Consider the following 25,848-nt stretch of genomic DNA (forward strand, 5'->3'; position numbering starts at 1 on the left):
CCTTTACTCTGATGTCCTTTTATAGGGAAGTGCCCCAAAAAATGTTTTCAATGCCACTGGTATCAGAAAAATAGCAGAAATCATGGTGGCAAAGTTCACAAAAAACACTATAATTCACAAAATATCACAATCTACATAAAATGTCTCCACAGATTAGTCTGTTTGGAAAGCAATCAGGCAAGTACTTTGACTTCTGTGTTCATTCATTTTTAAATAATTTAAATAAATAATTGTTGTACAGGCACAACATGGGTCTTCATAGTGAAACTATTGGAGGAAGTGTTGGAGATAATGGAGGAGATCATGGCAAGTCACCGTGGATGTCGTGTGCAGGTCGCCTCGGTGAGACGACCTGCAAGTCGTGCCGCCCCTGTGTGAACCGGGCTGAGACATCTCACCTCCTCTGACACTGATAAATAAGAACCTATATGTGGTGCTGTTCCTGTTTTTGCTAGTTTTACAATTGTACAGAATTAAAGTGTATATGAACCCAAAAGCAAAAAATTCTGTTCTACAGATTACTGATCCTTTAACCACTTGCTTACTGGGCACTTAAACCCCCTTCCTGCTCAGACCAATTTTCAGCTTTCAGCGCTGACGCACTTTGAATGACAGTTGCGAGGTCATACTACACTGTACCCAAATGAAATTTTTATCATTTTTTTGCACACAAATAGAGCTTTCTTTTGGTGGTATTTAATCACAGCTGGGATTTTTATTTTTTGCTAAAGGAAAATTTTGAAAAAAAAAATCATGTTTCATAGTTTGTTATAAAATTTTGCAAACAGGTAATTTTTCTCCTTCATTGATATGCGCTGATGGGGCGACACTGGTGGGCACTGATAGGCTGCACTGGTGGGCACTGATAGGCTGCACTGATAGGCACAGTTAAGACGGCACTGATAGGCACAGATAAGGCGGCACTGATGGCCACTGATAAGATGGCACTGATGGGCCCTGATGGGTGGCACTGATGGGCACTGATAGGTACCACTGATAGATGGCACTGATGGGCACTGATAGGTGGCACTGATAGGTGGCACTGATGGACGGCACTGATGGGCACTGGTAGGTGACACTGATGTGCAGCACTGTTGATGAGGCACTGATTGTGGGCACTGATAGGTGGCACTGTGGGCACAGATAGGTGGCACTGTGGGCACTGATGGGTGGCGCTGGTTGGCACTGGTAGGCGGCACTGTTGTCTACTGCTAGGTGGCACTAGCAGGTGGCATAGGTGGGCACTGAGGAGCTGGCAGCAGCTCTCCCTGATCGGGACTGATGTCCCTCTCACGGCCGCCGGTGATCGGCTTTTTTTTTCTCCTCACACTGTCAGCGCGAGGAGAAAAAATAGTCGATTACCTGCTCTGTTTACATCACATGATCAGCTGTCATTGGCTGACAGCTGATCACATGGTAAGGGGTCACGATGGACCCCTCACTCCGATCTGTGATCCACCGAGTCTCATAGACTCGCTGATCACAGAGCACGCCGCGCGCCCTGCAGGAGACGCGCATGCTGCTAGGGCACGGGAGGATGTCAATAGATGCCCTCCCGGCAAAGCAGGTCCGCGCTGTAGCCGTCATTCGGCTATAGCGCGGATCTGAAGAAGATAATGTGGTGGCTGCATCAATTTTCTTTTTTAGGCCCTTTCTTATTTATTTTCACCTTATAAACTGGTAAGTAAGTGTTATTTTTCAACTTTCTTTAACAGACCAACTGTCTAGCAAAAGTGTCAGTTAGAAGGTTTAGAAAATCAATTTCAATTGATAGAAGTACTTTCTAATAGGGTAAATGGAATAGCCATTTAATTTATCAAACATTTATTTATGATTATCAAAACATGTATTTCTGATTTAGTATATATATATATATATATATATATATATATATATATATATATATATATATATATATATATATACACACACACACACACACACACACACACACACACACATATATATATATATATATACACACACACATACATACACACACACACACACATATATATATATATATATATATATATATATATATATATATATATACACACACACACACATATGCACACACACACACACATATATACATATACATATATATAGACACACATACATATACATATACATATATTGGTTGTATATTCTGTTAGAAGTCACATTGTGTAACAATTGTCTTGATTGTGTTCAAAGACTATTTACACCTTAATTTGCAAAGAGTGCTATCTCGCCCTTTGAAGATATTAAAATTGACAAGCTTATGTGAATGACCATCCTCATATCAATGAATATCACTAGAGTATTAAGATTTGACTTCAAAAGGAACTTTAGATAGTTAGCTAGTTACCACCCTTTTGGTAAAACATATACATTGTATTTTTCTCCCTAGCTACTATTCTCTTTGAAATGAACATGTGCCGACATTACATTTGCTCTTCTTGCCTGTAGCTTTCAACTACAGGCTTGTGTATTAAAAACATTTTTTGGATTCGGCTTCAGCAGTCAATGTTACTGAAACCCCTTGAGTTCTGGGGTTTCCCTATCAATTGGTCCTTCAGCACGCCGGAAAGATACACTCTACAGACACCGCTAAGACACAAAATGGGACAACACAACCTGGGAATTCACTTCTGCTGGCTAAGGTAAGCTAACTTTTTTGCTTACTGTGACTTCCCCTTGTACTGTGCTTATTTCTGTAATGCCCCGTACACACGGTCGGATTTTCCAATAGAAAATGTCCGATTGGAGCGTGTTGTCGGAAATTCCGACCGTGTGTGGACTCCATCGGACATTTTCCATAGGATTTTCCGACACACAAAGTTTGAGAGCAGGCTATAAAATTTTCCGACAACAAAATCCGATCGCGTCAATTCCGACCGTGTGTGGCCTGTTCCGACGCACAAAGTGCCACGCATGCTCAGAAGAAATTCCGAGACGGAACAGCTCAGTCTGGTAAACTTAGCGTGTGGAATGGATACAGCACTTTCGTCACGCTGCAATGTTAAAGATGGTTTAATACAGCGCACTCTCTTCTTCTTTATAGTGTGAGAAGAATGAAGTAGTTTTGCTGCTCATATTCACACAGACTTCTCACAAACTTCTTTCTTTACTATTTATCGGGATTCCCTCAATATATTTTGATTTGTCACATCTGACAACATTATTTTTGTGTTGTATTTTTTTTAGTTTTTGTTTTAAGGCAGATTATTTTTTTTTGGTTTGTATTTTTTTAAAGGCTGATCTTTGTTTTATTGTATTTTTAGTTTTACTCCAGAATATTTTTGTGTGTGTTTTGTGTGTCAAGTTACCACAACACCATTGATATGTTGTTATATTTAATCTGTAGGAGATTGTTTGGTGTTGTTGTCTCTTGTTAATTGCACATTGTACTTTAGAAATGTAGCTGAATCGTCACCAACAAACTGTCCTTTTTGAATGAAAACACACATAGGAGAGTATAATTTTCCAAAAAATTTCATTTATTAAGGGCTCACAACTAAACAAAGAGGGAGGCAACGCTGGAGAAACAGCAGAAATGGGTGAAGCCTTGGACCCCCAGGGCACACATCAACTATTTTCAAGCAAAATTGGTGGCCTGAGGAGTCCTTATATAAGGGAGTGCAGTCTGGTCCAGAAGTCCCAGAGATCCGGAAAGCAGCAGATGACATCTGTGTCCCCAGGCTGTGGTCATACAAGAGACTGCATCTTTTGCCAGACCAGACTGAACCCAGGGCCATCACTCTCTTGTCTTCCTTCCATGCCTCCTTCCACGCTGTGGCTCTGGTGGTGGAGTTGTGGCAGCAGGGGGAGGAGGAGGAGGAGGGGCCAACTCACTCAGGTGGGTATTGAGTGTTAGTTCACCACTCACCCCCTTACTTAGGACTTTATAAAGAAGGTCCTCACATATTTTGCGTTGACCCTCCTGCAGGGCTGGACTGGGACAAAAATTTGGTCCTGGACTTCATCCAGACCGGCCCACTTTAATTTTTCAAACACACACAAAAACAGTATATAAACTATACGCAATTGCGCAAAAAAATAAGTAAAAACATTCCACTGTATGTATAAACAGCTTTTTTTTATTATCTAGAGAAAAGGATGCACTCCAACATTACAGACGCCTTTAGAATGAAATGTGTAAGTTACACTCCGTTCAATGGCAGGTGTCATAAATAAGGAAAACAGTTATAAATAACAACTTACGTTTGAATATAATATTAACAAGAAACAGTTCAAACAATAACTTGTGGGAATCACAAACATAAAAAGACAGGGAAAAATCCACTCTAACATACAATGCAAATTACCAAGGCAGTATAAACGGCTAACCATACAAAAAGGTCCAAAACCACTGTTAGGGCCTATAGAAGAAGCTTAGAAAACAATTCACTTTTCTCTGCAACTTTGTCAATGATCACTTCAGAGTCAAGAGAGCAGAGGATGTCCTTTTCTGTTGACATCAACATAAAAGCTTCCAGATGCTCTTGTGACAGGTTGGTTCTGAGTCTGCTTTTGATGAACTTGAGTGTTGAAAATGTACGTTCACAAGCAACCTGAGTGATGGACAGGGTGAGTAGGAACTGGTATCCAAGACCTAGGAGGTGGTAGGCATTTGACATTAGATTGAACCTCCTGAGAATCTGGTAGCAACATAGCGGGCATTCTTTACATGAGGAACACTTTTTACACTGGATTTCAACCTGCTCATCTTCACTCTCATTCTCCAATGTTTTTACCTTGTATTCGTCCAGTGGAGACATTTTTAATCTTTCCCACTGAAGAGCAAAACTGCTTAATTCACGCTGTAGATTCTCAGGACTTGCTTCACTGTCAAACTTCAACAGACATTTGCTAAGTTCTTGGAACATCAGTGGTGAAAGAGACGAAGACCTTAACTGAGGTCAGTATAGAGTGTGCCATGACTTAGGAACCTTCTGTGCAATGTCTCTGTAGCTGTGTCCATTATTTTATTATGAACTGTGACTTCATAAGCCTTTTCTGGACTTGTGATCGTTTCAGCATGAGCAATCTCTCCAGGCATGGTTTTCTTCTTCCTATTTCTTTGTGATGGCAATGTAGACTGAACTTCCAGTTCTATCTCTTTGTCCTGCTCCTGCAATTTTTCATTTGCCCACAGAACAAATTTCTCTGCAGCTGCGCTAACTGAGGCAAAATCTCTTGACATATTTTTAAGACTTTCATATGTTGCCAAAACCATTCTATGAGCAGACAGTATATCCATCCCCTGTGTTTGAAGATATTTGGACAGTGGTGAAGTCTTCTCAAATATTCTAAGGAAGGTTTGTGCCGTCAGTATCATCTCATACTTCAGCAGAGCTTCAACAAATCCTCGTGCTTGAATGCGAGCAGTCGTTTTTAAGGTAATATCTTCTTGTATTGCTGTCAATGCAAGAATGACATCCACATAGAGACAATTGTCTGGATTTGCAAATGATCCAAACACTTTCCTGAGAGCGTTATCCTTGGCCCACCACCGTGTCTCTCCAATTAGTGAGAGTCGTCTCTGGTGCTTGTCTTGGCGCTCACTTTCCCACACATTCATCCTTTTATATGACTCGCGAAAGAACACTGCGATGTCATTAAGCACTGCAAAAAGTGATCCACATTGAATTACTGTTTGGGTTGTGTCAGCCAAAACTAAGTTAAGAACATGGGCATAGCACCAAACATGCACTTGATTTGGTGAAAATTTGGACATGTGAGTAGAAAAGCCTTTGTAGCGGCCTTGCATGTTAGAGGCACCATCTGTAGCATGTCCAATGCACTTGCTCAAGTCCAAATTGATCTTCTCCGCAAGCTCAGAAACAATATCCACAAAATATTGTCCAGTAGATTCTTTACACTTGACAATGCTAATAAGCCTTTCATGAATGGTGTCTGTAACATATCGCAAAACAATAGAACACTGGTCTTGTGAGGTGATGTCTTGTGTGGTGTCAATCTGCACAGAGAACATTACGGCATTCTTTATGTCTCTCACAATGGTCTCCTGTATAAGGTGCTGAATGGTGTCAATGACAGAATTGATGGTTCTTGCAGACAGAAACGTAACCAGGGAACCTCTGCCTTTTGCCCCAGTCTGATGTAACTTCGTAGATTTTTCAATGCATTCTTTTAAATGCTCTTTCAGACAGACATCATACTTGCTTAACAGGAGTATAATTTCTAAGAAGTTACCATGATCAATATTGCTGTCATCAAGCATGTATGCAGCCTCATTCTCTGACCTATAGCTAAGTCCTCTTTTGCCAATCAATTTTACAACATCAACTACACGCTCCAGTATTTGTCGCCTCTTTCTGATTTGTTCTCTGTGTGAGGACAGCTGACTTCCACTAAGTAAATGTTGAACATCTAATTTAGAGGCATTTAAGAAGTATGCTTCTGCACAGGTTTTATGTGCCATGCTCTTTTCATGTTCCTCTATGCGCTGATGAACATGTTTCCAGTCTGTCATACCACTTATGAATGGAGATCTGTCAGCTAACTTGGCAAATGCTATGCAGACAGAGCAATGTAATGCATGGCGTTCTTGGCAGTAAGTAAGCCACCGTCTATTAGTGCCATCCTTGCACCAGAACACTCTCTGTACCAATGGATTTCTTGATGTTTGTTGCGGATGATAATTAAAAAATATCTTCAAGTTTTCCTGGTGGGGACGAATGTAATAATCAATGTTTTCCTCTGTGACTTCACTTTCCTCTGTGTATGCTGCCATTTCTACACTCTCTCCTTGGTTTACATCTCCTCTGTCATCTACTCTCTCATGCGTTATATCTTCTCCTCTCTCTAATCCTCTGTCTTTTTTCAAGCCTTCTCTCTCTTGTCTACACTCATGTTCCTGCTCATCTCCTCTATCGTCTTCACATTCATCGCCTGCCTCATGCTCTCTCTCCTCTCCATTCTCCTCTATTGTGGACCCAGCCTAAGAATGGACATATAGTAAGTCACAACTGTAGGCATAATATTATCCAAAAAGTCCACAAATCTTTATGTTTAAAAAGGAATAAAAAATTTATGTCTGACTTACCACAGCAGTCAGGCCAGTGCTGCTCTCAGCTTCTGCTGATGTTCCAGCAAATAATACGTCTAGTTTTACACATTTAGTGGCATCTGCCTCAAGTGCTTGCTTTTTTTTTTCTCTTAACTTCTCAGCTCCTCCTTTACGTTTAGTCTTGTGTTTTAACATGTTTGTTGTTGCACGTCACACCTAATGGGTTTAGTTAAAGTGTAATACATTATTTAAACATTTCTCTAGAATTTCAAAACTGCTTATATACTTCTGAAGTAAACTTCTATTAATCTTATGTTATTATCTATGGTATTAAGGTTTGAACAAGCAATACAGACACATAAATACCTGTCATGAATTGGCAAAAGAATTGCAAAATCTAGGACAGGGCAACTGATCTGGAAAAGATTGTTGCATTGCAGATTTTTGCATCTGCATTTTCCAAATACACCAATATGCCATTTGTAAAGTTTTCTTGGAAAAGTTTAATAGCGATTTTAATAGTCCAGCCTGAGCTCGTTTGGCTGGGTTTCTCCTGTGGATCACAGGAGTGTAATTCGTTTTACACTCCTGTGACCCATTTTCAGCAGAGAGTGGGCTGAAGTCTTCTCTCTACTGATGTCACCAAAATCAGTCCAGGCACCGCGTCATCATGACAATAAAGTCTGGACCTGCCAGGTGCTTGGCTTGATAGCCGCCTCAGCCTCTCAGAGAGCCACTGAGAGTCTGAGACAGCCACTCCTCCTCGCTCTTCCACAGCTCAGCACTCCAGTGAGCAAGGGGGGGGCAGAGCAGAGAGCTGCTGATTGACAGGCAGCAGCTCTCTGCTCGGGGAGCTAACAGAACCGAGCCATCAGCGGTGTTTGATGGCTTGGTTCTCAGTGCATAGGCGCCGGGGGACAGATGCAGCATCCATCTAGGTAAGTATAAAACAGCAAAAATAAAAAAATAAAACATACTTCTCTTTTAATTAATAAAAACTTGGCTGATGGTTGTTGTCAGTTTATATTATACAGAAACTAGCCTTTTACTCCATGATGCAGGAAGCTCCAAAGAGTGGCAGCAACAGCAATGGTAGCAGTGCCAGCTCCTTCTCCAGCCATACCCCAGCCAATATTAAAGAAGAGGACTGCAGCCCAGAGAAGGAGAGGCCTCCAGAAGTGTCCTGTTCACATATTTCTAGGAAGATATCAGCTCATTGGTGGATGAGCACTTCAGCAGAGCTCTCAGCCAACCCAGCAATGATTCCCCAAGCAGTGCTGCTGCCAAGAATGCCAGTACTGCCACTGGTCACTGATGAACTCATGTACTGCCACTGGTCACTGATTAATTGAATGTACTGCCACTGGTCACTGATGAATGAATGTACTGCCACTGGTCACTGATGAATGAATGTACTGCCACTGGTCACTGATGAATTAATGTACTGCCACTGGTCACTGATGAATTGATGTACTGCCACTGGTCACTGATGAATTAATGGCTGACCAGTGGTCAGTCATTATTTAATCAGTGACCAGTGGCAGTACATCCATTCATCATCAGTGATTATGACCAGCAGTGACAGTACATTAATTCATCAGTGACCATGACTACCAGTGGCAGTACATTAATTCATCAGTGACCATGACCAGTGGCCGCAAATTCATTCATCAGTGACCATGACCAGCAGTGGCAATAGTAAATTCATTCATCAGTGACCATGATCAGCAGTGGCACTAGTAAATTCATTCATCGGTTACCGTGACCAGTGGCAGTAAATTAATTCACCAGTGGCATTAAATTATTAATCATTTACCGAGACCAGTGGCATTAAATTAATCATTTACCGTGACCAGTGACATTAAATTATTAATCAGTTACCGTGACCAGTGACATTAAATTATTAATCAGTTACCGCAGTTACCGTGACCAGTGGCATTAAATGATTCATCAATTACCATGACCAGTGACATTAAATTACTAATCAGTTATCGTGACCAGTGGCATTAAATTATTCATCAATTACCGTGACCAGTGACATTACATTATTCATCAATTACCGTGACCAGTGACATTAAATTATTCATCAATTACCATGACCAGTGACATTAAATTACTAATCAGTTATCGTGACCAGTGGCATAAAATTTTTCATCAATTACTGTGACCAGTGACATTAAATTATTCATCAATTACCGTGACCAGTGACATTAAATTACTAATCAGTTATCGTGACCAGTGGCATTAAATTATTCATCAATTACCGTGACCAGTGACATTAAATTATTCAGCAATTACCGTGACATTAAATTATTCATCAATTACCATGACCAGTGACATTAAATTACTAATCAGTTATCGTGACCAGTGGCATTAAATTATTCATCAATTACCGTGACCAGTGACATTAAATTATCCATCAATTCCCATGACCAGTGACATTAAATTACTAATCAGTTATCGTGACCAGTGGCATTAAATTATTCATCAATTACCATGACCAGTGACATTAAATTACTAATCAGTTATCGTGACCAGTGGCATTAAATTATTCATCAATTACCGTGACCAGTGACATTAAATTATTCATCAATTACCATGACCAGTGACATTAAATTAATAATTGACCAGTGGCATTAAATTACTAATTGACCAGTGGCATTAAATTACTAATTGACCAGTGGCAATAAATTATTCATCAGTTACCGTGGTCAGCGGCATTAAATTAATAATTGACCAGTGACATTAAATTAATATTAATGCCACTGTAGCATTAACCACTTGACAACTGGGCACTTAAACCCCCTTCCTAACCAGACCAATTTTCAGCTTTTGGTGCTCTCACATTTTGAATGACAATTACTCAGTCATGCAACACTGTATCTTTATGAAATTTTTGTCCTTTTTTTCACACAAATAGAGCTTTCTTTTGGTGGTATTTAATCACTGCTGGGTTCTTTATTTTTTGCGCCGTAAAAGAAAAAAGACCGAAAAATCTGTAAAAAAAATACATTTTTCTTCATTTCTGTTATAATATTTTGCAAATTAGTAATTTTTCTTCATATATTTTGGCCAAAATTTATACCGCTACATATCTTTGGTAAAAATAACCCAAATCGGTGGATATTATTTGGTCTTTTTGAAAGTTATAGAGTCCAAAAGCTATGGTGCGAACATCTGAAAATTGATCACACCTGAATTACTGACGGCCTATCTAATTTCTTGAGACCCTAGCATGCCAGAAAAGTACAAATACCCCCCAAATGACCCCTTTTTGGAAAGAAGACATTCCAAGGTATTTAGAAAGATGCATGGTGAGTTTTTTGAAGTTGTCATTTTTTCCCACAATTCTTTTCAAAATCAAGGTTTTTTTTTTACTTTTTTTTTTCCACAAAATTGTCATATTAGCAGGGTATTTCTCACAGACCGCATATGCATACCACACAAATGACACCCCAAAACACATTCTGCTATTACTCCCGAGTATAGTGATACCACATGTGTGAGACTTTTACACAGCGTGGCCACATACAGAGGCCCAACATGCAGGGGAGCACCTTCAGGCGTTCTGGAGCACCCAGGCCAATTCTGACATTTCTCTCCTACATGTAAAAATCATCATTTATTAGCTAGAAAATTACTTAGAACCCCAAAACATTATATATGTTTTTTTAGCAAAGACCCTAGAGAATACAATGGCAGTCGTTGCAACTTTTTATCTCGCACGGTATTTGCGCAGCAATTTTTTTAACGCGTTTTTTTTGGAAAAAAAACTGTTTTGTGCTTTACAAAAACCAAAACAGTAAAGTTATCCCAATGTTTTTGCATAATGTGAAAGATGAAGTTACACCGAGTAAATAGATACCCAACATGTCACCCTTCAAAATTGCACGCGCTTGTGGAATGGCGCCAAACTTTGCTACTCAAAAATCCCCATAGGCGACGTTTTAAAATTTTTTACTGGTTACATGTTTTCAGTTACAGAGGAGGTCTAGGGCCAAAATTATTGCTCTCGCTCTACCGATCGCAGCGATACCTCACATGTGTGGTTTGAACACCATTTTCATATGTGGGCCGGACTTACGTATGCGTTCGCTTCTGCATGCGAGCACGCAGGGACAGGGGCGCTTTAAAATTTTTTTTTTTTTTTATTGTTAATTTTACTTTATTTATTTTAGTTTGATGCTTTTTTCCTAAAAAAAAATTTTTGACCACTTTTATTCCTATTACAAGGAATATAAACATCCTTGTAATAGGAATATGGCATGACAGGTCCTCTTTACAGTGAGATATGGGGTCAATAAGACCCCACATCTCACCTCTAGGCTGGGAAGCCTGAAATTAAAAAAAAAAAAAAAAAAAAGATCCTGGCTTTGATCGTAGCGGTGAGTCGGTAGAAGCACCGCAAGGCGGCGGGAGGGGGGGACGTCCCCTCTCGCCTCCCGTAAGAACGATCAAGCAGTGGAACAGCTGCTATGATCATTCTCATGGTGTAGGGAATCGCCGGCTGAAAAAACTGATATCTGAATGATGCCTGTAGCTGCAACCATCATTCAGATATCTCCGCACAAAGTCAAGGACGTTGTATGATGGCCGGCGGGCGGGAAGTGGTTAAAACGCTTTTTTTTTTTTTTAACAAAAGTTGTCCATTTATACAATATTTCTACCACATAACATGTACATAAAAATGTACACCCCAAAATAGATTCTCCTACTCCTCCTGAGTACGGCGATACCACATGTGTGAGACTTTCACAGCCTGACCACATACAGAGGCCGAGTACAGCTGAGCATGGCTCAGCATGGCAGGGTATGGCGGGGTATTGCGGAGTATGGCGGGGTATTGCGGAGTATGGCGGGGTATGGCAGGGTATTGCGGAGTATGGCGGGGTATGGCGGAGTATGGCGGAGTATTGCGGAGTATGGCGGGGTATGGCAGGGTATTGCGGAGTATGGCGGGGTATGGCGGAGTATGGCGGGGTATTGCGGAGTATGGCGGGGTATGGCGGGGGCATGGCAGAGAGTATGGCGGGGGCATTGCAGAGTATTGTGGGGGCATTGCAGAGTATTGCACAGCATTGCAGAGTATTGTGGGGGCATTGCAGAGTATTGTGGGGGCATTGCAGAGTATTGTGGGGGCATTGCAGAGTATTGCACAGCATTGCAGAGTATTGTGGGGGCATTGCAGAGTATTGCACAGCATTGCAGAGTATTGTGGGGGCATTACAGAGTATTGCACAGCATTGCAGAGTATTGTGGGGGTATTGCAGAGTATTGCACAGCATTGCAGAGTATTGTGGGGGCATTGCAGAGTATTGCACAGCATTGCAGAGTATTGTGGTGGCATTGCAGAGTATTGCAGAGTAGTGTGGGGGTACAGCATTGCATAGTAGTGAGGGATGGCTGAGCATGGATGGATGGATGTCTCTGTGCAGCGCTGTGGGCACTACACATACAGCCCACAGCGCTGCAGACATCCATCCATCCCCCTCCCCGCTCACTGTGTACCGATCAGTACACAGAGGGGAGGAGAGGAACCGGCGTCATCAGATGACGCCGGTCTGTTTACATGTGATCGCGCCGTCATTTGACGGCGCGATCACATGGTAAACGGCCGCGATCAGCGGTCATTTACCGGGATCCGTGATGCGCTGGGTCCCCTGGACCCGGCGGTCACGGATGTGTTCAGGTGCGCGCCCCAGGGGGCGCGCGAGAGGGGAATTCTGGGAGGACGTCATAGTACGTCCTCCCAGAGTTATCCAACCGCCCTGCAGCCGTCATTCGGCTATGGGCCGGTTGGTAAGTGGTTAATATTAATTTAATGCCACTGATCAATTATTAATTTAATGCCACTGGCCATGGTAACTGATGGATGAATAATTTAACCATGTCCAGTGGCAGTACATTTACAGTACAGATTAACCCCTCCCCCCCTCCCCCCGCCATGCTGCATATTCAGTTACTTTATAATTTAACCATCACCAATGGCAGTACATTTACAATACAGATTTACCCCCCCCCCCCCCTCCCCCCGCCATGCTGCATATTCAGTTACTTTTAGTAACTGAATATGCAGCATGGCGGGGGGAGGGGTAAATCTGTACTGTAAATGTACTGCCACTGGTCATGGTTAAATTATTCATCAGTTACCATGGCCAGTGGCATTAAATTAATAATTGACCAGTGGCATTAAATTAATATTAATGCCTGGCATTAATATTAATTTAATGCCACTGGTCAATTATTAATTTAATGCCACTGGCCATGGTAACTGATGAATAATTTAACTATGACCAGAGGCAGTACATTTATACAGTACAGATTTACCCCCCCCCCCTCCATGCTGTATATTCAGTTACTTACTAGTAATTACTATTATTATTAGAAAAGTTATTATTACTATAGTGCTGCACTGCTGCTTACTTGAATGATGACAGTGACACTATAGCCTTGGTCTCTCTGTACTTGTTGCTGGTGCCTGGTGGTGGTTCTGAACTTCTGATCCGATTCCGAATTCTCCTCCTTGGCTTCGGCTCCTCTAGGTTGCAGACTTGCAGCCAGGCTTGCTTTGCTTCCCCCTGGCTCCGCCTCCTCCTATGTCCCCGGGCCGCCTCCGCCCTCCGTCCGTGAGTGACGTCACGGCGCCGGGACAAAGAGGCCGCCCAAATGGCTATATTGATAGCTGTTAGGGGGAGTGCCTGGGGGAGTGTCAATGCATTGCCTGCCTGTTCTTTTGTGACGCCGGCGGCCGGCCCGCCCGCCGAGTGCAGGAGCGGAGCCGCCCGGCGCCAGGCGACGCTGGGACGGAGAGAGACAGTGACACAGTCACTGTCTGACATCTGAGTCATTGTAGTGGCCCGCTGCCAATCGGCCCACCGGGAATCTCCCGGTAGTCCCGATGGCCAGCACAGGCCTGCCCTCCTGCATGCCCTGCAGTTTTGTGGCAGCCATGCAGGCAAAGGCCTCTTCAGGAGTGGGTAAGGCTCTGAAGGACGCAGAAGCCTCCTGAATCAGCCTGAGGGCAGAATCCTGCATGTGAGTCGCCTTCCTCACTCTTTTGTATGGAAGGCACAGGGGAGGAACCTGCGATTCGGTCAGGCTTCGACTTGTCCCAGGCTTCTCCTGGCTGACACTTAGCCCCGCCTCCTCCTGGCTGCAACGTAGCCCCGCCTCCTCCTGGCTGCCACATTCCACAGCCTCCTCCTGGCTGAGGTCTTCCTGTGTATGAAAAAGGGACATAGTTTTAGTATTTGTTTCATCAATCACACACAATTTTCACCTCCTGACTGTTGCAAATTGAATGTTAACAAATATAACAGACTATCATTCTGAGCCCAGCATTTTTCATTCTTGTCCCAATTTTGGGTGCCCACTACTGTCTATTGATATGTAAAACACTTTTTGCAATCAGCAATTAGTGATCAATAATAACATCTAGTAAACATCATTTATTTATTGACCAGAAATCTGTAGAGGAATGCTATACCCGGCTCAAGCTGGGCTCCTCCATTTCTTCCTGGCTGGAAGGCCCAGGTTGGACATCGGAAGCCTCAGCTGGGGTGGAAGGAAGAGTGGAAGGAAGAGTGGAGAGGGATTCCCTGACTTCAGTGTGGTCTGACAGAAATCGCAGTCTCTCACAGTACCACAGCCTGGGGACATAAACGTCATCTGCTGCAGCTCCTGATCTCTGGGAATCTGTGACCTTCTTGCGCTCCCTAAGATAAGTGCTCCTCAGGCCACCAATTTTGGTTTTTAAATAAGGGATGGTTGCTGTGGGGACCACCGGCGTCACCAACTCCAGCAGTTTCCCCAGCGCTGCCTGCCTCTTTTGTTTATTGGTGTCTCACCTGCCACAGACAGGGCAGCTCCCTGTACTTGTCTATGAACAGGGGGAGGAAATTGTGGTTGTTGAAGCCATCCATTTTCTCTGCAAGACACAACACAAGACAAACCCTAAGGTCAGGCCAAACTCTCCTAATCTTGTTACAATATAGGCTTCAATTTCGAAGCAGTATAGGCCCAAGTTTAGATCTTACCTTCATTATCACGATCGGCGCCTCCGATGCTCCTTCCTCCGCTCACAGATCGTATGTAATACGCACGTGTGTTACGCTTTATACACACTGCGCATGCGTGTAACTCCGCCCGCCCCTGACGTTCTTTCTAGTCTATTCCCCGCCCCTTTTCGTTCTGCGCAGTGGGGGAAGAGCACATGGCGGAGACACAGCAGGTGCGTGCTAATTACAGCAACGAGGAGGAGGAAAGCCTGGATCCGGAGACGTCCCAATCCAGAAGGAGAAGATTTAAGGCATCAAATATGTCCTTTGGGGAGATGTTGGAGATGGTCGACATCCTGAAGAAGGCCAACTATGATGGAAAGTATGGACCTTACCCCAACCCCAATGTCAGAAAGGCCAAGATCATGGCGAAAGTGGTCAGGAGTCTGCACCGGAATTTCGGGTACGTCGATCGAAAGATCAGCTCAGGAAACGGTGCTCGGACCTCAAATTACGAGAACATGAGCAGTACAGAAAGATCCAGAGAGTGCTGCAAAAAAGTAAGTAGTTGTGCTGTGTTCCTCTTCTTTTTGTCTTTATTACGTTGGTGCTGCTCCATGTGCTTTTCTTAAAAGTGTACATTTTAAAATGGCAACTTTCATGTTCATGGGCACATTATTCGTTCGTATCAAACATTTTTCTTTCGGCCTATAAAACACCATTGTTTTGGCCATATGCATTTGCCCACATTTTTTACGCCCTACTTGTCTGAAACTAATTTGGTTGTGTAGATGGTTTTGTTACTAGAATGAAATGCAAACTCGATTTTGTGTAAGGAGAGGACACTGAGCAGCTGTTTTCACATGTGGACACTGGAGCACTAGTGTGGGACACCAGAACACCATTTTTATTAGGGGGGCCACACAGGTGCTCCAGTGTATACTATAGGGGGGTCTCCATCTGTGAAGCTTGTACCAAACAGGTAAAGTATTGCAGCTTGACAAAGGACACTGAAAATGTTACATTTTGCCAAAATAGACAATTGTACCCCACTTCCAAGCAATGTTTCCTATTTATAGTTCTGCCATTAAATATCTGTGTGCTAAGTATAACATTTTTGTTTTACATAGGGGAGAAAAGACTCAGAGGACACCCCTCATCTGAGGAGACCAGAGCCCCCCCCAGAAGAAGGGGAAATCCCCCAACACAAGAAGAGCAGGAGGTAGAAGATGTGGTGGAACTAGTCACCACAACAGGTGAGTGTCTGCGACCACAGGCTCAGGTAAGAGATGGATGCCGGCATATTTTTTATACCTGTTTTTGTTTGGTTTCTCTCTTTTTAGGTGATCGTGATGTTGTGGATCCAGATCATTTCACATCAGAAAGTGCACAGATCCTGATCGGGGAGATCATGGGGTGTAATTTAGCTTTGGAAAACCTCCAGAAAAACATCAATGATGTTATAAAAAAAAATAAGAACATCATTGATGTTTTGGGTAGAGTTTAAAACCCCTCCAAATCACTTTCTTTTTTTGTGTGCTACAATGTTCAAAATGTTTTAGATTTTTAGAAAAGCCAAATTTGGAGGATGCACACAGTGTGCCAACATGTGCTATCTGCCATCACGGGAAATCAATGGACGCGTTTTGGGGGTGCAACCCCTTCTTCAATAATAAAGTAGCTGAGAGGAAGGGGTTTCTCCCCCAAAACACGTCCCTTGATCCGCCGTGATGGCAGCTAGCACATGTTGACATTGGGAAATTTGTGTGCATCTTCCAAATTTGGCTTTTCCTGGGGTGACTTCACCCCATCTGAACGCAATATCAAACACAGTTCCTAAATACTCATGTCTGATATTGCCTTCAAGTTCTACCAAATGTGAACTTTCTAAGTTCAAGATTTGTGTCTTTCTTGTTGGTTTGAACATGCCTGTTTTATCTTAAATGGACATTTCTATTTTTGATAATGCCACCCCAAAAATTGTTATACAACAAAAATGTTGGTTTGTTTTAAAAACCTTTTCTAAATGCACATGTGATTGTGCAGGTATTAAAAAAATTGTTAAACAAGAATGTGTGGATTATTGTCTCAACGCTACAACACTTTTGTGGTGATGTAACTGCTGTTTTCTGTGACAATGGGGGTTATTTCCTAAGGGCAAATCCTCTTTGCACTACAAGTGCAGTTTCAGTGCAGTTTCAGGTGCACTTGTAGTGCAAAGTGTCTTTGCCTTTAGTAAATAACACCCAACAGTGCTTTGTAAGGTTACACAATCACGCCATTTTCTGGACTCACCACATTTCTGTCGGGGTCAGCTAAAACAAACACAAGCAGTAAATGTCACCAAAGATTTGCGAATTTTTTTTTTTATTGGATCAAGGTTTCACAAATTGTCTGACATATTGATGGCCCCCCTACCCGCAAAGAACACAAGGTATCTTAACCGGACATCACGGGCACTCAGGGAGGGCAAGCCAGGACGGCCACTTTCAAGCGCCGTCAGGGTTGTTTCATTTATCATTCCGGCCTCAGGCCCAACTGAGCTAGCGTAGTTGGCAGAATGTTGACGTAAAAAGTTATGTAGAACACAGCACGCCAGGATTATATGATTCAGTTTATACTCCGCCATATGGATGGGTGTAAGAAATAGGCGGAACCGACTGGCCATGATTCCAAATGTGTTCTCCACCACTCTTCTGGCTCTGGCCAGCCGGTAATTAAAAACCCTCTGTTCCGGGGTGAGGGTCCTCATCGGGAATGGCCGCATTAAAATGGTCCCCCAGCACAAATGCTTCATCCGCAACGAAGACGAATGGGAGTCCTTCCACATTCTCTTCTGGAGGTGGCAAGTCCAAGCTGCCATTCTGGAGACGCCTGTAAAACTCTGTCTGGGTGATGACTCCACCATCGGACATCCGGCCATTCTTCCCCACGTCCACATACAGGAACTCGTAATTAGCCGACACCACGCCAACATCACAATACTATTGAACCCCTTGTAATTATAATAGTATGACCCCGAGTTGGGTGGTGGGACAATGTGGACGTGTTTCCCATCAATTGCCCCTCTGCAGTTAGGAAAGTCCCACCGCTGGGCAAAGTGGGAGGCCACAGTCTGCCATTCCTGTGGCGTGGAAGGAAACTGTTGAGGAAAACCAAAAAAAATTAGTATTTTTGCACATAAACATGGAAAGCAGATTAGACACAAACATTCTTGGCCAACATCCAGATAACATTTATTAAGGGGAATTTTACAACACCAAAGTATAAGGTACACCTATCATATCCCCCCCCCCCCTCTCATGGGCCATTTCTAACATAATAGGGGGGGGGGAATCTTGGACAGGTAACCCTCTTCACTTCATTGAGAGATGAATGCCTAAATAATGGGTATTACTTGGAACAGCCCCTCCTTAGATAAACTATTGGCAGCCCACTGGACAGGTAAGAAGTGTCATAATACAAAGATATAAATACACACTGTACACATTTGAGCACATTTGGACATTCTGCTATTACCTATCAAGATAATAATAGGATACAAAAACTTGAAACAGTACCATTTGAAAGTATACCGGCAGGCCCTTGCACTACATGCTTTGGGGAATTCATCAATAAATCTGACCACAAAAGAGATGGGTATAGTGTGTATGGGTTTGGCAAAGTCAGCAGATAGAGGATTGAGGATAGATAGAGAATTGGGATCAGCTGACTTAGCAATTGGGGGGGAGGGAGGGTTCAAAATGATTTGGGGACACCACAAAAACAAGCCTCTGGCACTCTGCCTGAATTTAAAGCACAAATCACATTTCTAAACATTTTAGGGGGTGTGTGGGAGAAAGCACTACTATGGAGCTGATAAAATACATTGTTAAGTGACTACATGAGGTGAATATAGGGCAGGAGACCATGCTGGGGAAGTAAGTGAAGGCAAATATGTATGAAGGACAAAAAAAAATTACATAAAATTCCAGCATGAATGAGGACAAAGGGGACATTCACAGCATATTACAATCATGGTAATTAGGGAATGAGGAAAGAAATACAATATATTAGCAAACATTCAATACAATAAAATGTGATATTAAAGGATAAAAATCTTACCTTAATATACTCCTTCTGCAGGACCTGGATGATGGCAGAACAGGTCTCTGGGATAATGATCCCCAGAGCCTGGGGGGAGATGCCTGTCGAGAACTTCAAGTCCTGCAGGCTTCTCCCCGTCGCCAAGTACCGCAGAGTGGCGACGAGCCTCTGCTCCGGAGTGATGGCTTGCCTCATGCAGGTATCCTGCCTGCTGATATAGGGGGTCAGCAAAGCCAACAAAGGTGAAATACGGGGTCCGTCATCCTGAGAAAGTTCCTGAAATCACCGGGATTATTCTCACAGATCTCACGGAGCAAAGGCATATGACAGAACTGGTCACGCTGAAGCAACCAATTCTTGGTCCATGAACTCCTCCCCACCCTGTTCATGGACTTGACTTGTGTCAAGGTCAGGACCCCAACACCAAGCCCCCGCACAGCACGAACTCTACGAGGAGTACGTATAGGCAACATTGCTAGAAAACGGTCGGCTGCTCAGAACGAAGTAACAGAACGCACTGAAGAACAGCAAGGCCTGTGAAGAGCGACCTGAAAAACAGCAACGAGCGGACAAGATCGCACAGAAAACTCCAATACGAACTGACTGCATGCACTGAAGAGCAGATACAAACCCACAAGCACAAACTGAACCGCAGAAAACGATCTGAAAGCCACGAGTCTGAAAGAGCGCGAATCGTCTCTCACCAAACTTTTACTAACACAAGATTAGCAAAAGAGCCCAAAGGGTGCCGCGCTTGGTTCTGAACTGGCCTTTTCTAGTCTCGTCGTACGTGGTTGACGTCACCGCGTTCTTGGCGATCGTAAATTCCGACAACTTTGTGCGACCGTGTGTACGCAAAACAAGTTTGAGCCAACATCCGTCGGAAAAAATCCTAGGATTTTGTTGTCGGAATGTCCGATCAAAGTCCGACCGTGTGTACGGGGCATAAGTCTGTGTCCTATAGAAGTACTCTTTTCCACAAACCTTGACTGTTGAATTTTGCTATTTTTATTTTTTTCTTTCCACACTATCTGTAACTTAATACTATGTGTTCTGATGAATGGCTTGCCCTATTTCAGGCTCAACGTGTGCTTAGTTAGGATTTCTGCAGTTCCTGCGTCTGTTTTGACCGGCCAGGTCAGAGATCAGGTTTTTGGACTCAAGGTATCATTCATAGGCTGTGGCTAATAAGGTACTATGTGTGGTGGGGCTCTGGTTCATTGCCAAGGGTGACAGGCTGCTTACAAAACAGCACTGCTTGAAACTTTAGTACCAGTTTTGAATGAGAATTCTGTTTTCCTTTCCTCTTCTGCATAGTTCTCCATAAAACGACACAATAAGTAGAAGAACTGCCTTTCCTATTCTACAAACAGTGTCTATAAACTGATGTGGATGACTTGTCAGATTCTACACTCTAGAACTTTCTCCTATTGAGATTTTTGGTTACTGTACTGCACCATTTGTTGGAATATGTGATGCTGTGTGTATCCTGCATGAGTGGCTTGTCTAAGGAGTGCTTTTTACATTCCTGAACTGTTTTAACCACTTACCCACTGGGCACTTAAACCCCCTTCCTAACCAGATCAATTTTCAGCTTTCGGTGCTCTCACATTTTGAATGACAATTACTCAGTCATGCAACACTGTACCTATATGACATTTTTGTCCTTGTTTTCACACAAATAGAGCTTTCTTTTGGTGGTATTTAATCACCGCTGGGTTTTTTATTTTTTGCGCTATAAAAGAAAAAAGACAGAAAATTCTGTAAAAAATGCATTTTTCTTCATTTCTGTTATAAAATTTTGCAAATTAGTAATTTTTCTTCATATATTTTGGCCAAAATTTATACTGCTACATATCAAAAAAATTGTTATATTAGCAGGTTATTTCTCACACACAGCTAATGCATAGCACAAATTACACCCCAAAAGACATTCTACTATTCCTCCTGAGTATGGCGATACCACATGTGGGAGACTTTTACACAGTGTGGCCACATACAGAAGCTCAACATGCAGGGAGCGCCATCAGGCGTTCTTGGAGCATAAATTACACATATAATTTCTTGACTACCTCTTGCACTTTTGAAGGACCTGGAGAACCAGGACAATGGAAACTCCCTAAAAATGACTCCATTTTGGAAAGAAAACACCCCACTGTATAATCTATCAGGCATAATGAGTCTTTTGAACATGTCATTTTTTTCTACAAGTTTTTGGAAAATGTGTAAAGAAAATGAAAACGCATTTTTATTTACACAATGTTGTTCATTTACACAATGTTTCTAACACATAGCATGTACATGTATCTAATTTTTAGGGACTCATTAATGACGGGAATAGTACCACTGGATTGGCGCAGGGCGAACGTGGTGCCTATATTTAAAAAGGGATCAAAGTCTTTACCAAGTAACTATAGACCTGTTAGTTTAACTTCTATAGTCGGGAAGATACTGGAGCATTTAATAAAAGACCACATAGATGAGTTCTTGCTGGAAAAAAACATTTTAAGCAACAGACAGCATGGATTCATGAAAGACAGAAGTTGTCAGACAAACCTGATTTCTTTTTATGAAGAGGTAAGTAAAACCTTGGACAGAGGGGTGGCTGTGGACGTGGTATACTTGGATTTTGCAAAAGCGTTCGATACAGTTCCGCACACACGGCTCATGTGTAAGTTAAAGTCTACAGGCTTGGAGATATCAGTTTGTAAATGGATAGAAAACTGGCTAAAAGACAGAATTCAGAGAGTAGTGGTTAACCACTTGCCGACCGCCTAATGACTATATACGTCAACAGAATGGCACGGGCAGGCAAAATCACGTACCTGGTACGTGATTGCCTTCCCGCTGGCGGGGGGTCCGATCGGACCCCCCCCCCGGTGCCAGCGGCAGTCAGCTTTGGTCTGGGAGCGTTTAGAGATGAGGGGGAGGCCATCCGATCGTGGCCCCCCCCTCGCGATCGCTCCCAGCCAATGACAATCATCCCCTGCCTCTGTGTAGTACGCCGAGGAGAGAAGACATGTGAGTGCACCAACACACACACAGTAGAACATGCCAGGCACACTTTACAGCCCCAATCCCCCCCCCCGATCTCCCCCCGATCACCCCCCAATCACCCCCCCCCCCCCGTCTCACTGACACCAAGCAGTTTTTTTTTTTTCTGATTACTGCATGGTGTCAGTTTGTGACAGTTAGAAGTGGTAGGGCAGTTAGTGTTAGCCCCATGTAGGTCTAGGGTACCCCCCTAACCCCCCCTAATAAAGTTTTAACCCCTTGATCAGCCCCCCCGTCGCCAGTGTCGCTAAGCGATCATTTTTCTGATCGCTGTATTAGTGTCGCTGGTGACGCTAGTTAGGGAGGTAAATATTTAGGTTTGCCGTCAGCGTTTTATAGCGTCAGGGACCCCCATATACTACCTAATAAATGTTTTAAGCCCTTGATTGCCCCCTAGTTAACCCTTTCATCACTGATCACCATATAACCGTTACGGTTGACGCTGGTTAGTTCGTTTATTTTTTATAGTGTCAGGGCACCCGCCGTTTATTACCGAATAAAGGTTTAGCCCCCTGATCGCCCGGCGGTGATATGCGTCGCCCCAGGCAGCGTCAGATTAGCGCCAGTACCGCTAACACCAACGCACGCACCATACACCTCCCTTAGTGGTATAGTATCTGAACGGATCAATATCTGATCCGATCAGATCTATACTAGCGTCCCCAGCAGTTTAGGGTTCCCAAAAATGCAGTGTTAGCGGGATTAGCCCAGATACCTGCTAGCACCTGCGTTTTTCCCCTCCGCCCGGCCCAGCCCAGCCCACCCAAGTGCAGTATCGATCGATCACTGTCACTTACAAAACACTAAATGCATAACTGCAGCGTTTGTAGAGTCAGGCCTGATCCCTGCGATCGCTAACAGTTTCCTTGGTAGCGTTTTGGTGAACTGGCAAGCACCAGCCCCAGGCAGCGTCAGATTAGCGCCAGTACCGCTAACATCCACGCATGCAGCATACGCCTCCCTTAGTGGTATAGTATCTGAACGGATCAATTTCTGATCCGATCAGATCTATACTGGCGTCCCCAGCAGTTTAGGGTTCCCAAAAACGCAGTGTTAGCGGGATCAGCTCAGATACCTGCTAGCACCTGCGTTTTGCCCCTCCGCCCGGCCAAGCCCAGCCCACGCAAGTGCAGTATCGATCGATCATTGTCACTTACAAAACACTAAACGCATAACTGCAGCGTTCGCAGAGTCAGGCCTGATCCCTGCGATTGCTAACAGTATTTTTGGTAGTGTTTTGGTGAACTGGCAAGCACCAGCCCCAGGCAGCATCAGGTTAGTGCCAGTACCGCTAACACCCACGCACGCAGCGTACACCTCCCTTAGTGGTATAGTATCTGAACGGATCAATATCTGATCCGATCAGATCTATACTGGCGTCCCCAGCAGTTTAGGGTTCCCAAAAACGCACTGTTAGCGGGATCAGCCCAGATACCTGCTAGCACCTGCTTTTTGCCCCTCCGCCTGGCCCGGCCCAGCCCACCCAAGTGCAGTATCGATCGATCACTGTCACAAAACACTAAACGCATAACTGCAGCGTTTGCAGAGTCAGGCCTGATCCCTGCGATCGCTAACAGTTTTTTTGGTAGCGTTTTGGTGAACTGGCAAGCACCAGCGCCCTAGTACACCCCGGTCGTAGTCAAACCAGCACTGCAGTAACACTTGGTGACATGGCGAGTCCCATAAGTGCAGTTCAAGCTGGTGAGGTGGCAAGCACAAGTAGTGTCCCGCTGCCACCAAGAAGAAGACAAACACAGGCCCGTCGTGCCCATAATGCCCTTCCTGCTGCATTCGCCAATCCTAATTGGGAACCCACCACTTCTGCAGCACCCGTACTTCCCCCATTCACATCCCCAACCAAATGCAGTCGGCTGCATGAGAGGCATTTTCTTTATGTCCTCCCGAGTACCCCTACCCAGCGAACCCCCCCAAAAAAGATGTCCTGTCTGCAGCAAGCGCGGATATAGGCGTGACACCCGCTATTATTGTCCCTCCTGTCTGGCCAACCTTGTCTTTGCATTGGTAAATGTTTTGAACGCTACCATACACTAGTTGAGTATTAGCATAGGGTACAGCATTCCACAGACTAGGCACACTTTCACAGGGTCTCCCAAGATGCCATCGCATTTTGAGAGACCCGAACCTGGAACCAGTTACCGTTATAAAAGTTACAGTTACAAAAAAAATGTAAAAAAAAAAAAAAAAAACACAAACAAAAATATAAAAAAAAAAAAAAAAAAATAGTTGTCGTTTTATTGTTTTCTCTCTCTCTTTCTAGTCTCTCTATTGTTCTGCTCTTTTTTACTGTATTCTATTCTGCAATGTTTTATTGTTATTATGTTTTATCATGTTTGCTTTTCAGGTATGCAATTTTTTATACTTTACCGTTTACTGTGCTTTATTGTTAACCATTTTTTTGTCTTCAGGTACGCCATTCATGACTTTGAGTGGTTATACCAGAATGATGCCTGCAGGTTTAGGTATCATCTCGGTATCATTCTTTTCAGCCAGCGGTCGGCTTTCATGTAAAAGCAATCCTAGCGGTTAATTAGAGCCTCTAGACTGCTTTTACAAGCAGTGGGAGGGAATGCCCCCCCCCCCCCCCCCCCCCCCCACCGTCTTCCGTGTTTTTCTCTGGCTCTCCTGTCTCAACAGGGAACCTGAGAATGCAGCCGGTGATTCAGCCAGCTGACCATAGAGCTGATCAGAAACCAGAGTGGCTCCAAACATCTCTATGGCCTAAGAAACCAGAAGCTACGAGCATTTTATGACTTAGATTTCGCCGGATGTAAACAGCGCCATTGGGAAATTGGGAAAGCATTTTATCACACTGATCTTGGTGTGGTCAGATGCTTTGAGGGCAGAGGAGAAATCTAGGGTCTAATAGACCCCAATTTTTTCAAAAAAGAGTACCTGTCACTACCTATTGCTATCATAGGGGATATTTACATTCCCTGAGATAACAATAAAAATGATTTAAAAAAAAAAAAAAAAAAAAGCACCCCTGTCCCCCCTGCTCTCGCGCTAAGGCGAACGCAAGCGTCGGTCTGGTGTCAAATGTAAACAGCAATTGCACCATGCATGTGAGGTATCACCGCGAAGGTCAGATCGAGGGCAGTAATTTTAGCAGTAGACCTCCTCTGTAAATCTAAAGTGGTAACCTGTAAAGGCTTTTAAAGGCTTTTAAAAATGTATTTAGTTTGTTGCCACTGCACGTTTGTGCGCAATTTTAAAGCATGTCATGTTTGGTATCCATGTACTCGGCCTAAGATCATCTTTTTTATTTCATCAAACATTTGGGCAATATAGTGTGTTTTAGTGCATTAAAATTTTAAAAAGTGTGTTTTTTTCCCCAAAAAATGCGTTTGAAAAATCGCTGCGCAAATACTGTGTGAAAAAAAAAATGAAACACCCACCATTTTAATCTGTAGGGCATTTGCTTTAAAAAAATATATAATGTTTGGGGGTTCAAAGTAATTTTCTTGCAAAAAAAAAATAATTTTTTCATGTAATCAAAAAGTGTCAGAAAGGGCTTTGTCTTCAAGTGGTTAGAAGAGTGGGTGATGTGTGACATAAGCTTACAAATTTTGTGCATAAAATGCCAGGACAGTTCAAAACCCCCCCAAATGACCCCATTTTGGAAAGTAGACACCCCAAATTATTTGCTGAGAGGCATGTCGAGTCCATGGA

The sequence above is a fragment of the Aquarana catesbeiana genome, linkage group LG03, assembly GCF_042186555.1.
Source record: "Aquarana catesbeiana isolate 2022-GZ linkage group LG03, ASM4218655v1, whole genome shotgun sequence".
Classification (NCBI taxonomy): domain Eukaryota; kingdom Metazoa; phylum Chordata; class Amphibia; order Anura; family Ranidae; genus Aquarana; species Aquarana catesbeiana.